Source organism: Callospermophilus lateralis, chromosome 6, assembly GCF_048772815.1.
Source record: "Callospermophilus lateralis isolate mCalLat2 chromosome 6, mCalLat2.hap1, whole genome shotgun sequence".
Taxonomy (NCBI): Eukaryota; Metazoa; Chordata; class Mammalia; order Rodentia; family Sciuridae; genus Callospermophilus; species Callospermophilus lateralis.
The window spans coordinates 56,568,429-56,586,975 of NC_135310.1; the positions used below are offsets into that span (position 1 = coordinate 56,568,429).

General features: G+C 41.5%; 1 protein-coding gene across 3 annotated transcripts in view; it reads right to left on the reverse strand.

Moving 5' to 3' along the window:
- Positions 1-18,547, reverse strand: part of Foxo3 (forkhead box O3) — a 122,196-nt gene that overhangs the window by 87,558 nt on the left and 16,091 nt on the right. Inside the window, exon 1 of one of the 3 annotated variants that reach the window (XM_076858373.1) lies at positions 15,164-15,228. The exons of the other annotated variants lie outside the window; for them this stretch is intronic. The gene's annotated coding sequence lies outside the window, so the exon portion shown is untranslated. Of the gene's footprint in view, positions 1-15,163; positions 15,229-18,547 lie in introns of those variants that run through there. 3 annotated transcript variants of the gene reach the window in all.

Below are 18,547 nucleotides of genomic sequence, written 5' to 3' on the forward strand. Positions count from 1 at the left end.
TTCAAACAATTTTTTTTTTTAAATTTAGGATACTATCCAGGAGTCAATGTATGAGATTTAGAGGGTTCATAAGCTTCTGAAAGCACAAGTCACACCAAAATGTCCTATATGATCATTTTCTGGGTGACAGCCAAGGCAGCTTTCCCAAAAGGGTTTATCATTCCTCAAAAATCACTAGCAAATAATAGCAAAAATAGTATTATTTTTAAAAATGTTCTTAATGTTGAGGGATAATAGAATGGAAAGGAATGTACAAAATAAAGCATTTGACTTTTATAATAAAATAATACATACTGACATTATAAATCTGGGGGGTGTTCTTCAAAGTAAGAACATCTAAGGAAAAAAAAGAAGGGTGGTAAGGTTAAACAAAAAGAGAGAAGGTGGGGCTGAGGCTCAGTGGTAGAATGCCTGCCAAGCACATGTGAGGCACTGGGTTTGATCCTCAGCACCACATACAGATATACATACATACACTATGTTCATCTACAACTAAAAAAATAGTAGAGAGAGAGAGAGAGAGAGAAGGTGGGAAGCGGGGTCTAGTCAGTCTGATAGAATGAAAGCAAACTGAACTGCCTCCATAAAAAATATTTATCTTACACAAATAAAGTATCCTATACTTGGTCCATTAATGCAAACGATTTACAGCAGAATTATGACACTTGTCACTTGGAAGATAAAATGGCAGCCTGACATTTTCCACCAGCAGATCCCTCACACCCATGGCAAATACAGAGAGTGTTCAAAATCTCCCTGACACAACAATCCTTAAAACAGAAGAACAGGTTTCACCCTAAAGTCTTAACAATGGGAGGCATAACAAGAAACAGTCTGTAGTTCCTGCTTTCTTTGATCCTTCCTTTCTAGAGTTAAGTAGTCTATCTTTAGTGTTTGTATTAATAACTTGCCTTCTCTCCAGAAACATTTCTATGAGAGAAGGAGAACATCGAATACTAGGTTAAGAAAACTAAAGACTTATTTAAATTGTCTTAATGAAAGGGCAAAAGAGTTCTTGGCACTTAGTCGCTTTTTGCTGGGTTAAAAAAAATTAGATTGTATTTCATACAAAACAATAAGTATGTTTGGGAGATGAATTCAATACAAATACGCACCAAAGTTTTTCTCTATCTTTAGTTAAATGTAGCTTAAGGTGAAAAGTAGAGTTGACAATTATACTGGAAACAAATTTTCCATTCTCCTTCCTTCTTTAGAAATACCTCTGATACTCCTGAAAATTCAAATTACATTCCACATCACTACCTAAAACTTGTGTCCACACCTGCAATAAACCGAAGCAAGCCAAAGGCTTTGTCTTCACCAACTTGTGGCTTGACCAGGGTTTGCAAATCACGCTGCTTAGGGGAAAGGGGAGAGGGAAGGCTGGAAGTCATGCCTTGTAGGGGGGTTGGAGGGGAGCCCTTGAGTACTACATTAAAATACCAGAAGGATAAACTGAACTTTTAGTTCTTGCTAATATTTGGGGAAAATCACCATGAAAATACCTTGGATCACAAATGTTTGTTCCAAAATCACACATTTTCCCGGGCACATTGTAGTCCACCACACACATGTGCTAGAAAGGTCTTATAAGGACATAAAGAAAGGGAGAGCTGCCCTTCAAAACTTTGCTCAGGTGTAGCCCATCCTTATCTCGCAGCACAGGGGCCGGCAGGAGTCCTGTTTGGAAAGAGCTGGAGCCCAGCCAGGTTCAACAAAACCCGACCTGGGGACAAGAGGGCATGCCAGTGCCTGGCTATCCTGCCCTGGCCCTTCACTGAGGCACCACACGCCCACAAGCCCACGGAGCTCCAGCGGGCATGGAGGACTAGGGCCACCACAGTGAGGCAGAACTGGTCTTGCTATCTCTATTTTTAGGGTTTAGAAAGCACTTAGAAACAACACAGGCTGAGCCCAAAAGGCGAAGCTAGAGGGAGACATGGCAAGGAGGGAGGGGTGGCCCAGGTGGGGAGGGAAGAAGAAAGCACCACCAGCCCCTCACCTTAAGGAAACCCCAGGAGCCAGGATGAGGCCGTTTCATACCACCATTCTACTAAGGAGCTGACACTCTAGTAACCTGCTAGCTTTGTTTTCTTTACTTGGCTTCTAAACCTTGAAAGCAAACAGGCTTCCTATATTTACAACTCTCCTGGGAGGTGGAAGGTGGAAAATAGGGACTCTCCCTTTTTCTTCTTTGAAGTTTCTCAGACTTCACCAGCTTTCATCTTTTTGTAAACAAACATGACTTAAAGTGAAAATATCAAGCTGCCCTTTGACCTCCACTTAAAAAACTAATTTTTTTTAAAAACTAATTTTTAGGGGAGAGGAAAAAAAAGGGAAAGCAACTTTCTGCCATCTCCCCTTCACTGACTTTTAAGTCAAAGTTAACACAAAACACAAGTCAAAAGATGCCCAAAAGAAATACACAACAGAAGGAAAAAAAATTTGCTTTTCCATGCTATGCCAATTATTTAATTTTCCTTAAGCCCAGTTAACCTCCTGACACAACCTCTTACCACCCTTTCAAGCTCCTCCATTTAAAAAACAGACCTAAAATATCTGCACACCCTATTTCACAATCAACATCTTTTGATAAACTAGGAAATAAAAGAACATCTTGTTACTGTAATGTGTAATCCTCCCTTCTAAGAAAAACCCTTGTACCAAGTCCAGCCAACGTGGTCCATTAAGGACAAACTAGTTCTTTCTTAGAGGCCAATGTCGACTGGGCATGGAGGGCTTGAACTTTCAAATGAACACTCAACAAGACTACTCCCAATAACTAGATGTTCAAATTGCCCACTAGATTATACATCCCTAAGCATGCATCCATTTCTCTGTGGACACACTAGAAAAATAGCCCTCTCTCAATTCTAATGGTATTGAGATTAAAGGCTGAAGAGCAATGACTGCACCGAGGATCCTCCTCCTCCTCCGACCCTCTCAATTACTATCCGCAGCAACCACACACGGCACCCTCGACAAATGGCTTCTCAGAGACTCTGAAACCACAAAAGACATGCAACCTAGGCCCAGCTGTGGCACACCAGTGCCAGAATCGAAATTCATGACACTTTCTTTCAGAATAAACACAGTCCCTTAGATATGTGTGAGGAACCCAGAAGGACGACCTGAGGAGCACAGCCTCTCCCTACACCAAATGCACACACCTCTGCCATGCTTCACCCACGACGGCCAGTGGCCACAGGAGCCCCTACTTTAAAAATCACATGCGCTGAGTTGAAGGCACGTGCTTGCTTACTACTGATGACTGTAAGCTTCTGAAAGGAAGGAGTTTCTACTGCTCAAATCATGGGACGAGGAGAAAGGCAGAAGAGATGGAGGACCCTCAAGTGATGGTAAATGAAGGGCAAACTGAGGAAATGTGACCACAAAGGGCCTTGCTGACACTGCTGCAAGAACTGGCCTAGGCCGGGCGTGGTGGTGCACACCTAGAATCCCAATGGCCCAGGAAGCTGAGGCAGGAGGATTGCAGATTCAAAGCCAGCCACAGCAACTTGGTGAGGCCCTAAGCAACTTAGCAAGACTCTGTCTCAAAATATAAAAAGGGCTGGGGATGCGGCTCAGTGGTAAAGCACCCCTGGGTTTAATCCCTGGTACCAAAAAAAAAAAGCTGGCCTAAATTACTCTTTGTTCTCATGTTACATAAAGAAATTCCAACCATAGCTATTTCTAAAACTCTGTTTAAATCAACTTTATGAGGTATAATTTACATAACCAAAAAGTACACTCACTTTAAGCATGCAGTTAGATGAATTTGGGGCAATGTACAATCAGTGCAACTACCACAATACACACACAGGGCATTTTCTCCTCAAAAAGTCCCCTTGTGCCTTTTTGTCGTCAATCTCCTCCTACACCCAGTGCCCCAGCAATCGCTGATCTGTGTTCTGTCACCGTAGTTTTGCCTTTTCTAGAATTTCACAGAAACAGAGTCACACAGTATGTATTCTACGTCAGGCTTTCTTCTCTGAGCATGTTTTGAGATTCATCCATGATTTGTTCCTTTTTGTTGCTAAGTAGTATTCAGCAATAAAGAGCAATAAAGCAAATAAAAAATTTCCAAACTTTTTTTAATCAAAAAAAAAAAAAAGAAGGTAGTGCTTCAAAACATGCAAATAAAACCTTCTAACGATTCTTGTTTTTTTTTTTTCTTTCAAGATAACTGGAACCTGTAAGTAACTGCATAAAAAAGTACAGATCCCAAAACATCAGAAACACAAAGTTTTGTTTTTTATTCCACCTCCCTACAGGAAAACTTATTGAATCAAATGGAAAGAAAAATGATAACCCACGATTTTTGTTTACTGCCAGCTCAAGATGTTATTTCAAGCTGCTGAAGAACTATGAGGAAACTCCATCCAAGCAAATTTTCATGTGCTGCTTCCTGAATGCCTGACCGAAAAGTGAACTTTAGGATTATAGTTTAATTTGGGTTCTGAGCCTTCTGCTTTTTCCTGACTGTTGGGGAGTTTGAATTTCATGCTGACTCCCTACCACTAGAAGGACATGATAGGATTTCCCTTGAGATGGGGTTGCTCTGGAAAGAACTGTTAAGAAAAGAAAATAAGTAAACCATGTAAATTCTGTTTAACCTAATTGCAGTACCGTGCAAGACTACCAGAGTTTCCAAGGGAACAGATATACAAAGTATATGCCTCATACGGCACTTGGTTTCAGATAGCCTGCCTGTCAACAATAGGCATGGTTATTGTCAATGGAAAGGGACCGTGCTGGCCTGAAGCGCTCTATAGGTTCTAAACAGGAGTCCCAGCTACACTGAGGTGGTGACATGAGACAATCTAATACTTCCAGATGCCAAGGAATTCTTCCACCCCTATCTTCCACATCCCTAACCATGCCCCAAACAAGTCGTCATAACAGCCACAAAAGCCGATTGTGACATTTTCTGAAAGAAAGGGTCTAGAGTGAGAAGGCTGTTTCCTAGCCTCTGCCTCTTAAACTAGCTTGGCACTCTGAGCCCGCCAAGTCCTCGGCCTCAATTTCTTCTTCTGTCAAATGGGGAGGCTGAGTTAGAAAAAGTCCAAAGTTTCTGTCCAGTCTGAAAGCTGTCCCATGAGGTTCATAAAAGAGCCAAACCTCCAGTGTTAAAATGAGAAAGTCACCTATTTTTAAAACCACAGAATCTGTGAACAAGGCACCCACAATTCTGATAGAACTATCAGTCTTGAATCTGAAGAAGTACTTTTCTCTTTTCTGTTGTCTCCCCATTTTTCTTTCCTTTCCTCAAATTTGAGTATTATCCCTTAAAAATTTTATTTAAATGAAGCCCTGCTAATGAGTTCCAGACTTTACATTTACCTTTATACATCTATATACCTTTTTGTCTGAATACTAATGTTTCAGGTTTTCTATTATGATGCGGCACAAAACATGATACCCTTTGATTAATAATAAATCTCTGAATGCCAATAGACTAACAGAGGATGAAAAAGTTCCTTGAAAATGATGCCACCTGCTTTTCCAACAGTTCACTCTGGCAATGTGCTTTTGTTTTATCCATTCACAAACTTGCAAGGGATCACTTTCAGCTTGACTAACATTCAGTGTGAAATAGGTTCACAGGCTGGCTCGGAAAAACTCCGTCTTAAAATGGAGAGGAGACTACTCTGTATGATCCAAAAGCCCCTTAAGTTTCTCACAGGCATCTGAAGAAAGCACTGCTTTCCAGATATTAGTCACAGGAACTGAGCAGCCAGCCAGCCCTGCTTGACTCCTCCTCCAGCTCTTAAAGTTAGTGGCAGTCAGAGCTAAGGTTCCTTTCCTGGGCTGGACTGTATGGAGAGGGACCACAAGTCCGCACTGGAATCCTAGAAAAGGTACGTAATTGGAGCAAAAGCCCGCCTCAGGGATGTGGTGCTTTCCAAGACAGCCAGGAACCAGAGGGCTGAGAAGCACGCACTGGCAGGAGTGTTTGTGCAAGCACAGGGTCCTTCTTAGTACTCAATGTCCCCAGCACTTGGAGAGGAAGTAAACAAGGATCCGGGTTGTGCTTGTGTCTATGTAGCCCCAGGCAGCCAAGGCCAGGCCCCATAAGATTCCAGCACCCAGGCCGGGGATGCTCACTTCACAGAGCTCCAAAATATGGGGCTGCATGTGACCAGGAAAAATTATAAAGGCCACTTTAAATACAGCCTGTATTTCTCTCTACCACTTACTTTTGTTTTTTGTTTTTTTTTAATTTTCAAAAACAATAATTTTCTAAAGTTAAGTAAAGCTGGATCATGGGAAACAGCTACTTGTGGAGAGAGCCACAGGAATAGTACCAAGGCCCTGTAATGCCATCCATTCTTCTCAAAACAGATTTGGATCAAACTACTCCCACCTTACCAGGCCAAAAGCAAGTGTGGCTATTTTGTCCTAGAAAACACCCTTAGGAATATCAATTTGTTAATGTCCTGCAAACCTACAACACCTACCTAATCAATGTTAAGTAACCAAGATACTGTGGTTATTTTTTCCATCAAAAACTGAAGTACTCCTTCAAGCTTTTCCAAGTTCACACTGGAACAAATTGTGGTTTTCTTTTTTTTTTTTTTTTTTTCGCCTAGTTGCAGAAAACAATCCCAGCATAGCAGAAAGCAATGCTAAAGCTCTAGCATCCTGCTGAGGCTTCACGAGTCATGAGGGCAAGGCCCAGGCAAGCTGCATTCTCGTTTCTCCAGCCTACCATCACTATTGCAGCCTACCATCACTATTGCAGCCTACCATCACTATTGCAAAAGTACCGAGAGGCCCAGCCTACTGTTTCCTAGCCAGCAGGCATTGTGGCCTGACTTACCACAAAGACAGCTCAGTGTGTCTTGATATTTTAAATTTCTTCTTTGCCTCTGGTTGGGGAAACAGGGGGATATAAAGTAGAAGCTGAACTGACCAGAGAAAGAAGGGAGAATGCATGATCTGTCTATAAAAAACATGTCTCATTTTGCATAACAAATACATTCTTGTAGACTATAACGATTTCTGAAACAGTAAAACAGCTCATTAATTAAAAGTTTAAAACATAATAGCTCATTAAAAAATGTACAACAACCCCATTTTCTCTCCTTTGTAAATCTTTATTTTTCATATAATTTACCTTTAAAAACAAATTCTACTACACCCAGTCAGTGGTCCATGCAAATTAATCACAAACTAGCAAGAATAAGCCCAAGTGCAGAGAAAAACAGAAAATAAACTTTAATTGTTCAAAATGATTTAACTACTTATCTGTATACCTTTGTTGAAATTATCAATTTAAAAATGAAAAAAATAAAACGTGTTCTTAAATGAGCAATGCATCTGGTTAGCAGACTATCACAGAATTTTAAGCTTTTAATTTTGTAAAAAAGTACTTAAAATTATCTTCATTTTTAGGGGGCACCTTACACTTAGAGGCTAGTACCTTTTGCCTTATTGTAAATAGTGGTCATTAGGAAGGGGCAGCTATACTAAGGAAAAGCTAGAGGTGAAGGAAGGAAAGAGGGAGACTCCATCTCTGTGTATCCCAGTTAATGTTACTAGTTTGGAAATCCTGGTCTGAATCATTCAAGTACAGGAATCCTTAAGTTTTCTATAAAAACATGGGTATCCCATGACTGATGACACAACACAGGTGGGCATAAGCAAAGGTCCAGGTTCCAGAATCAAATGTACCATCAGATAAGCCAACTAAATACAGCATAACCTCAGAGAGAAGTTAAGCATTTCATCAAGGGTTTCTGATGACAGTGCAAAAGCAAGAGAGTACATTGTACTTTCAACAATGCCCTGTCTGTTTGCAGGAACATGGACTGGTCTACAATAGAGGGGAGAAAAAAACAAGGCCAACACTGAACCATGGCTCTCACTTCAAAATCAAACTGTGCAATCTCTGTGTGTAAATGTGGGGGTGGGCATGTGTCTTCATACACAGATTCATTTTTGTAATAGTTTATATAATATATGCAACATCCATAGGCATGCAGAGCTTCAAGTGACTGCCCAATACCCACTCCCATCGATCCCCATATCCGATGCTCCTTTAATGGGCCCCCTTACTCCCTTGAACAATCTGGAACCTATCCGCACTGGAGAGAAGAAGTTGTGGGGTTGATCTACATACCAGTCCCCCTCATATTCCCCTGAATCCTAACCCCTTCTGCTGAGTCTCTGCTACTTTGGGGGTATACAATTTATTATACCAGGGTTTTCACACCTTCTTCTGATTCTTTCATTTGCCTGCGTATCAGAGGTTTCCTCCAATGGACTGTTCCTTTTCCAAAGAACCTGATCCATACTGCTTCATCTGTAAGATCCAGTCCCTGCCCAAGTCTGCAGTTGGGTTGAGCCATATGCACTCAACCAAACACCTTATGTCAGAAAAGGATCCACAAGGCTATATAAGAACATAAATACATCACTGAGGAAAGAATATTCAAACAAGTGGACAAGTTAATTACCTTAGAAGACCAAATTTCAAATATGAGAATGCCACTTATTAGATCAATAATCTCTCTATGATGTCCTAAGAGGAAAACAAAACAAAACAAAACAAAACATGCTGCTTCTATGAAACTGATCTGTTGTAAGTTTGAAGGAAAATCTCAGCTGCTTCAGCTGCTATGAAACTTGGCCATACCTGTGGCATAACTCTAGCACCCATCAAGACTAGGTCATCCTTGACCCTCAGGCTTCATCACTTGGTAATACTTTTGTAAGCTGCCACTGCAGTACGAGGAGGTGCATAAACAAATATAAGCTTGAAATCTATACCTTTAGGGAAGAGTGGTCTTTGCTTTCCCATAGGTTGAGTCCATCCGGGAATGGCAGGTCTGTGACAGTGTAACAGCCTCTGTGCTGAGGAAGCAGGGCAGGAATGGGGTGGAAGAAGAACTCAGGCATGTGCCACATCTCTCTGCCATGTGCCCTAGAAAGACACATTAGGGCACAACAAAAGGAAGGGCACAGAGGCCTAGGGCAGCACTCTTCATACTCTCTGGAAGCCTCTGAACACAGATCCGATTTTGGGCAACACTGTATCCAATGTGTATTTAAAGTGGTTTAGATTTTCATTTGGATAAAACCTAGGAAGCTGCAGACTAATAGAAAAATGATGATAGCTTTTCCTAAGGTGCCCTGCACAGTATCTAATGGGAGGTAAAAGGCATTTCAGAACTGAAGGGAAGATGAGGCAAACCTTGCAGAGGTTTCCAGGTGTCCAGCCCCCTCCTGCTGAAGTGCTGAGGAGAATGGTAGAGGGCCCTCCTGGAGAGTGAAGGGGCTCTGGCCTTACTACCAACTGGGCTCCAAACTCAACACCGCACAGTAGGTCCCCAGGCCAAATAGCCTATGAGCCTTGCTTTGAGAACTTTGAAGCTTGGATTTATGCACCTTCGGTCGAATTTAAACTCCAGGTGGGAAAGCTTTCTGGGAACTGGTACAATAAAACAGCAAAGATTCTTCAGGGGGGAAGATTTTGAAGACCACAATGGTTAGTGGCAAAGCCAAGAGCCATAGCCATAAAAATCAGGAATTCAACTTCTCATTTCAAAAGGGGAAAGCTTTAGGACCCCGGACAGGCCATGTGTTCAATATCATCACTATGAAATACAATAAGATTCTTGCCTTTTACCTCCCATTAGAGTACTTCTGAAGCTATTCCGAACTCCTTAGGAAAAGCTATCATTATTATTCTATTAGTCTACAACATCCTAGGTTTTAGCCAAATGAAAATCTAAACCATTCTAAATACACACTGGACTCAGTATCATCTGAAATTGGCTCTGCATCCTAGTAAATGCAGGTTTCCAGATGGCAAGAGTGTAGGTGAAATCATCAAAATACTTCATAAGTGCCTTCCACTCATTAATTCACCCAGCATTCTGCATATTAGTGATGAGCCATGTTATCTCCTTTACAAAAAGCAGACTCGATAGTCTTTCATGACTACACAAACAAAGAGCAAAGCCAAAGTGAAAGGAAGGACAACTCCCACTCTCTGTTCCCTGCAACCTATCAAGCAGGGTCTGTGCTGTATCACTTTTCCTTGAGAGTTGCAAAAGTTCTGCAAGAAATTCTTTGATCACTGTAATACTTTTATCATCAACAAAAGAAAATGAACTCCAACAACAAACATATTGTATTGTCACAAATTACATTATCAGAGGTGAGAATAATGAATAATGACAGAGATATGGGCTAGGATGCTCAGCTCAGCAAGAATTGCCTTCTATCTAGACATGGTAGTGCAGTCTTCCAAGAAATACTGCACACTTCTATTTGCATATCCCTTTATTCACTACACTGTAGACTCATCAAAAAGCAATGCTAGCCAGAGTCTGGTGCTGTAGCTTGGTGGTAGAACACTTGCCTTGTACACGTGAGGCACTATGTTCGATTCCCAGCACCACAAATGAACAAAAATATAATTAAAAAAAATTTTTTTTTAAAAAAAGCAATGCTAGCCAGGCGTGGTTACACATACCTGTAATCCCAATGGCTCAGGAGGCTGAGGCAGGAGGATTGTGAGTTCAAAGCCAGCCTCAGCAACTTAGCAGGGCTCTAAGCAACTGTCTCAAAATGAAAAATCAAAAGGGCTGATGATGTAGCTCAGAGGTTAAGGGTCCCTGGATTTGATTCCCCATACCAAAAAAAAAAAAAAAAAAAGGGAAAGAAAAACTAAGTTAAGCATGTGGTGTGTTCTTGTGGTCCTAGCTACTCAGAAGGCTAAGGCAGGCAGGTTGCTTGAGCCCAGGAGTTCTAGGTCAGTCTAGGCTTCATAACAAGGTCACATCTCAAGAAAAAAAAATGAAAGCCAATTCTATGTCTATCTTTACTCCATGCATTACCACATGTTAGCTAAATGGAAACAGATGGAGGAATAATCATGGCTGTGGCCCAGGCAGCAAATCCTCATGTCCTGTCCTCACAGGTCATGTCACATGAGCCCTGGACATGTGTATGTTCCCCTGGCTTTAGGCCTGGACTTGGCTCGAGCTACAGAAGCCAACACTAAGGCCACCAACCCACTGCTGAAGACCAGAACATCTAACCTATATGTGACAGCAGTTACAGTCAGATAATTTGCTGTATTTTCACTTCACTTTTAGAAGTGCACATAAAGATTAATTCTCAACATCAGAAATGCAATTTGCCACAAATCTTTCAATAAAGATTTATTTATTTATTCATTCATTCATTCGGTGTTGAGACTGAAATATCCTAGTAACATTAAAAGCGACTAGAAATGATGATCTTGATCTCAGGGCCAAAGCCAAAGAAATTCCTTATTTCAAAGACTGCCAAACTTCTCCAGTACCTAAAGAATTGAGTTTAGGATTATTAATCAGATTTTACTAGTGAAAGAAAGTTGTCCCTCTCTCCATCCCCCACTAATTCCCAATAAAAGATACCCAAGTCCATCCAACAGTATTGAATGCATGAGCTGCCCAGCTTTAAGACTGGTAGAACTGCAAAATTCCCTTGTAGCAAACTGCTGCCAATTAAAGCATTGATCCAGCTAACTGCACCCACTTCCCTGGCACAGAGTAATTCTTGGAAACATTACACACAGCATAATTCTTTCCCAAAGTCACAATCCTGAAAATTACAATCACTTAGAAAACTCAGGCCTCATCACTCTGGATCAGGAGGCTAACACCAGGAAGATCCAGAGGTTTAGAAGACAGCATTTTAGCACCCAAAGAAGTCTCCCATTGGTACACTTCCACAGAATGCCTCCACACTGGGCACAGTGAAGTGCTCCTCTCTAGGGAAGGAGGGAGCAGTGTCTGAAGTGAAAAGCATGCCCAGGCGGGTGCAGACAAGTCACAGATCTTCATGAGACCGTCAGCTGATCTTCCCAAGAGTGGTGGTGACCACCACATCAGTTCTGAATCACGAGGGGCCTTGTGGTGTGGCTTCTTGTAAGCTTCTTTATATTCTGAACCTTAATTTCCTCATGCAAAACATAAAAGGGTATATTAGATGACATTCAAGGCATTCAGCTCTGGAGCTCAGGGGTTCCATTGTCATTTCTGAGAAGCAGATTAGTGCTATCCTGAGGAAACCTCTCCAGATACAGGACTCAGGTGAGATGGCGAGGAGCCACAAGAAGGGTTCTACGCCCCCCACAGTCAGGAGTACAGGTCAAGCACACCCAACCTGGTCTGCACAGCAGGCCAAAGTGAGTACTGGCCAACCATACTCCTTTTTCTGAGTCAGAAGTAGCTTTCCTATGTCCCCTACACTTATACACACAAAGCAAGAGACAGCAAAATACTACAAAACTCTGTCCTGAAAATTTTCCTCAAAAAAGAAATGACCCAATCGTGAACACCCTCTAGGAGTGACTCACCACCTCCATGACAAACACCAAACTGAAGGGATGGAGACGAGCGGGATAGATGCATTATCGACAAATGGTTCATTTATTTTCTTTTATGACTTTTAGGATGCCTCCTTTTAACATGAAGAGGTACACAAATTTTTATTTTTAAAATGTTCAACTGTTTTTAAAATTGTTATTAGTCCGTGACTTAGAAAAATTAAGATTATCAGACTTTAACAGTTACAAAATGTTGTGTATGGGGGGGGGTCTAATTTTTACGACTGGATATGAAGATTCCCAGGTGACTCCTCAAATGAAAACCTGTGTCCCACATGAGCACAGGACCAGGAGTCTCAGCACATACTTTGCCTTTACTTCTACCCACAACCCTACCAGGCCTGCTTTCCCCATCTGGAAAACAAGATGCTTAAGATAATCCCTAAAGTTAACCTAAAAGTGACCAGTAAGCACGGCTTAAGCGGCAGGTAAATAAATGACCTAGGCCAAACCAACAAAGTAATGTTCTTCTTTTCCCTGTGAAGGTTGGAGTCCGGGGGATGGGGGAAGTGGAGGGTGGAATTGTTCCTATCTGATTGTTGAAACTCTTGTTTATATAATATTCCCAAAATAGCCTGCATTGTTTTTAGCACTTTTTCTTGGAGTGTGCAGCCTATGTTTTAAAATATTGAGAAAGCTTTATCTCTACCATTAATCTCAGAAATAAATGGAGATACTTTTTATTTTTCATGCAGATGAAAAATACCAGACAACCAAGTTCTTTTAACAAAGTCTTGGCAGCAAGCCGCAGCTCATTTTTCACAAAAGGGTGATAATGGGGGAAAGATGGCCCAGGCAGTTTCCTACTTCTTCTCTCTCATTCCTTTACCATCAAACATGGAATTTTGGGAGATTTGGTTTATGGACACCAGAAATGCCTCCCCCACCTTGGCAAAGAAGAAATGATTCGCAATTATGAACTCCTGGGAAGGTGCTACCAAAACACAGACATTCTTTTTATTATTCCAGAACCACAAAATAACTTTGTTTCTTTTTCTCCCTTCCAGTCTAGAAAGAACTATAGTGGCTCACTTTCCTCCCAAAGTGTCTCCATGATGAGATTGAAAGCAAATTCTGTTTGCATTTTAATTATAACATGTGCTCATTAGTGACAGCATTTTACTGGGAGTACATATGTGTTGATCCATAATGTTCTTTGAAGAAATTACATGCTGGCTTAATTCTCCTAAACCCAGCCATTTACCCTAATATTTTATCACAATCACACCACTACAATCTCCAGCTTCCGCCAAGCAATTTTTACTGGGTCATCTTCAGCACTCCTAGACCACCATTTGCCCATCAAGTAATCATCCTGTCCTCCACTACTTGGCCACCTCCTCCTGGCCCCATCATTCAACATCTATTCACTGTGGTCACCTTGAACCACACCACCCACAATATCCTAGGCCTTGGAGTGTGAAGCAGAACAAGGAAAGAATGAGAGCTAGACCCAAATAACCCACTTTCTTCCAGGAGCTGTGCAGCTGGCTATTCACCAGATGACAGGTTACTAACTGTCAGGCCGTTTCTACTTCCCAGGAGAGGAACCAAGAGGGAGAAAGGCTAGATCACAGGGAAGTTCAGATGCAGTGTGGAGTAAAAGCATCTGTGTCTCATTTCTGAATCTTCAAAAAAGACCTCTCAGGTGCAAATGTAATATCGATTACATTTGCACCTGGAGAAAATGGGCAGTTTGGAGAGTCCCATGCCTAAGAATCATCGCATATCACCAGAGTGCACATGGGAAGCCTCCTGTGTTCCACAGGAGTAGGAGATGCCCAAATACTCAAGGCTGTGCTTCGGGTGGGTTCTGAAACAGGGATGGGTTGGGTAGAATATAACTCATCTCCATTTGAACTGATAATGTAAACACCCGCAAATGAAAAATATGAGGTCTCTGGCAGAACTATAAAATCAAAATCCCTAAGGCTTGGACATGTTGAGACATGTTGAGGCCAGTATCCCATCTCTACTATTCACCAACTGTGCAGACTTAGCCTAATCACTTAACCATTCTGTTCCTCAGTTTCCTCGTGTGTAAAGAAGGGCTATTAAACTCTCAACAACATCTGGTGCACTGCTAATAAATGGTTAATGAACAGCGTGTCTTAGTTACAGCCACAAAAACAATGCATAAGCCAAAGGCTGTGACTGCACACCTCACTTACAGGCAAACCAACTCAGATGGACAGTGTTGTAGATTTTGTCCTTTGTTGTTGTTTTTGAGGGGGGCAGGATAAAAGCTTTTCAACTTCAACTATAAGTCTCTGCAATTCAGCAGCATGTAGAAGTTGGAGAACAGGGACCTTCTCCTTCAAACCAAAGGCTCCTCTATGGCCCAGAGGGAATTCTTAAAGAGGGATGGAGCAGACACTGGCCCTCATCACTCTCTTCAGATCAGGGCCACAGGAGTCAAGGATTCAGGTCCCTCTGGGCAGGGAGCCAAGGCCTGTAGACTGCTGCCAGGCCAGCGTTTTCTTAGGAGCCTGTTTTTGAAGATTACTCCTCAGTAAATGAATCCTTGATGCCAGATCCTTTCAAGATACACCCTTCTCCCTGCCCCCAAAACAGGAAAGCAGAGGTACCTGCTTTTGGATCAACAGAACATCCACCATGAGTTTTTATAGTTCCTTTGTGAGCAGTGGCAGCTTTGCAAAGTGCCCCACCTTCCCATCAGCTCTACCTGACCAACTTCCAGTCTTCAGAAGTCCCTAGTGCTCTTCTGGAGGCCACCTGTGATGCTGCCTGCAATGGTAATGGCACACAACTCACCTCAAACTCGCCCCAGTGCAGCTGTCGCTTCTGCGTGGAGCTTCCAATGAGATCCAACACCTAAATCTCCCTCTTGACCTTTCCCAAGGATCTTGATGAGGCTGAGGAGAGTGATTTGCCTGTCCTTCCCACTACCCTAAGGGAAAAAAAAAAAAACCCAGATGGCCACCCTTTGGAAGCTCAGCACTCAAGCCCTACTGTCTCAGATACGGCTTCCTACAGGAGAAGGTATGCTCATAACAGCACAAGAATTTGTAATCCAAACTAATTTTGGCAGGTATTTTTTTAATGTATCAGATATGAGTGTTTATGAATCTCAGACAGTATTCTGAAGCAGCTGCTAAGAAGGTCCTGAAATGAACTTCTGATACTAGCCAACCCACTGTTCTTTGCACTATTTATATGCCTAAAGCCATCAGCTATGCCTGATATGGCTGACCATGAGGCCTTGCTTAATGGACTATAGAATCCAATGACACTGGCAAGCAGCAATAACTCATTCGGATCTATCCCCGGCTTCACCTTGTGGTGGCGAAGGCTGGCACCTTTTAGGATCCTGATCCAAGATAGAAGTCACCGCCTCGCCTCTAACTTCATCACAAGAGCCACATCACTCTCCCCTTCACTCCCTGCCCCTCGCACCCTGATTACACCCAGCACATTTTAACTTTATCTTCCTCACACATGTCCCACATCCGTCTAGGGATGAGTCAGTGTGACTACTCCCCTGTCTGATGCTCGTCTTAAAAGTAAGAACATTCCCAAAAGACCGAAAACAAACAAAGGGGAAAAAAGATCACAAAACCATCAGAATCCAGTCTAAACACAAGCCCTTTGAATACAGTATCTGCCGTAGGATGAACACTTGGTTTCCTCTGTACACCTGATAGGATCCTTTGTTATTTCAACTGTCATCCTGGAAGGAGGCTAGTGGCCTTGCCTGGTACAGAAAGTCACAAGAAATCAAGGATCTGTGGGAAGTCCAGAGTACTCAAAGGGCCAGGGCTTTGTTCCATTTCAACAGACCCTAGCAGAGAAGTCTGTTGATTCTTCCCCATTCTTGTCAGGATTCTGAAGCGAACAAACATGTCAACAGTAGAGATCCACTGACTTAGCAAATGACTTTAAAAGAGTGGCTCTCCCAAATGAGATGGACATCATTATCCTAAGTACATGCATGAAGACACGAATGGTGTGAATATACTTTGTATACAACCAGAGATATGAAAAATTGTACTCTAATGTGTAATATGAACTGTAATGCATTCTGCTGTCGTATATAACAAATTGGAATACAAAATTTTAAAAAAAATGAGTGCCTCTGAAACCTCAGCTTGAAGCAGAATCACCTGGGGGGCTTGTTAAAGCACAGATTGCTGGGTCCAGAATTTCTGAATTAACATGCCAGGATGGGCCTGAAAGTGTGCATTCCTATCATGTTCCTATGTGCTGTTAATGCTGCTGGTCTGGGGACCACACTTTGAGAGTCATTAGCTAAATGCATCAGAGTATGTGGAGCTCTCTGGTCTATCAGAGGAGGCTGCACAAAAGGAGGATAAGTTTATGTGTCTCCATTTCTAAGCCTTATGCAACAATCTGAAATAGCACCATCTCTTCTTACAAATTTCAGAAAACTTCAAAATAAGTTAACAAGGGTCCAGTGGAGTCTAGAAAAACAAGTGGGAGTTGGAACCTTTAAATAAGCCACATACAATTAAACAAAAGAAAGGAGAGGAGGAGATCCTGGTTAAATATATTTTGTTAAGGAAGGATGTCCTTATCTTCAAAGCTGAGTGTACTCTTATATCCCAGCTCACATGGAACTTCCACAGGCAAACTCTACCTTGTCATCTTCCCAAGAAAGGGAGAGTTGAAATGGTCCAAAGTCAATACCAAAACAGTTGAGAGCTTCCACAGCCAAAATCTAATTTCTCTAAAACAATAGTTCTCAGCCCTGACTATACATTATAACCATCTGGGAAACTTGAGGAAACATATATGCGGGGCCCCACACCGAGTCTGACTTAATTGCTTTAGGATGGGACCTAGACGCTGGTATTTCTTTTCAAGCTCTCCAGGTGATTCTAAAATGCAGACAGAGTTGAAACAGAAAACACGGACTGATGTTAGAAAATGATTACAGAAAGATGACAGGGTAGATGGGGACAGGAGAAGAGAGTCAGTGCTCTTTAAACAATGTCCAGTCAATATAAAGGGGAATTGGAGTGCAGCTAGGAGTAGCCAGGACAAGTGACATGGAGGCTTTTAGACCCCGAGACAGAGCTAAGGATCAACCCAACACTGGCTGCCTCAAGTTCAAAAATCATTCATACTCTAATTTTTCAAAGACTGGTAACAGTCCAAAGAACACAACAGGAAACTTTTAATAAAGGGTACTTTTTGCGCCTCCCCGACCACCAAAAGTCAATAACAAGAAACCAAAGACAAAGAGCCTTAACTTCCCAAATCACCTAAAATCAACTTCAGGGCTGGGGATGTGGCTCAGTGGCAGAGCACTTACCTAGGAAGTACAAGGCCCTGGGTTCAATACCCAGCATCACACACACACACAAAAAAAAAAAAATTAAAAAATTTTAAAAATTAAAAATAAAAAAACAATCCTGAATTCCTTAAAAGTTCAACTTTGAAATTATATGCCAGAAAAAAAATAAATGAAATTTCTCCCTTGGCAATTTTCACCTTTTTAAAAGGGTGAGAGGAAAGATTTAAAAAAGAAGTCTCAGAGTACTAAGTAGTTGAAATTATTTTCCCAGTGACTACATTGATAAATGGGTTTTCAAACGTGTAAAGTCATGTGATGTAAACAATAAAGCCAAGACATTTTCTTCTTTGCTTTCTTGATGAGCACAAATGCATGAGGTAACAAGCTATGAAAAAAAAATATTTTTAAAAGCTTTATAGTCCCAGAATGATGAGCATAAACCAAGTAGAAGAATAGGTATTGGTGGAAATCAATGGAAAGAGGAAGGACTATAAGAGCAGGTAACAATTATATCAGGTGAGAATTTTCTCTGTTCACATCAGTGGGGAAACATGAAGAGCCCAAACATAAAATTCCAGACATATTTCTAACTGCATGAAAAAAGTTTTAAAAAATTTCATTTAAATTTCTTTAAGATTTGATTAGAAAACTGAGATGTGGATAAAAATGCATCTTAAAAATCAGAATTGTAATTTTTGATAAAAACATACGTTTGGTAACTATTTAAAGCCAAATTAGAAGACATGGTAATTTTCACTAATACCACAAGATACTCTTCCTAATTTAATTTGGTACCTCACTTACCATAAGTTAATTCAAACCATTCTCTCATTCGTGAGACTACTAGAATAAACCTCTCCCCTCCTGCCAAAGAACACCTA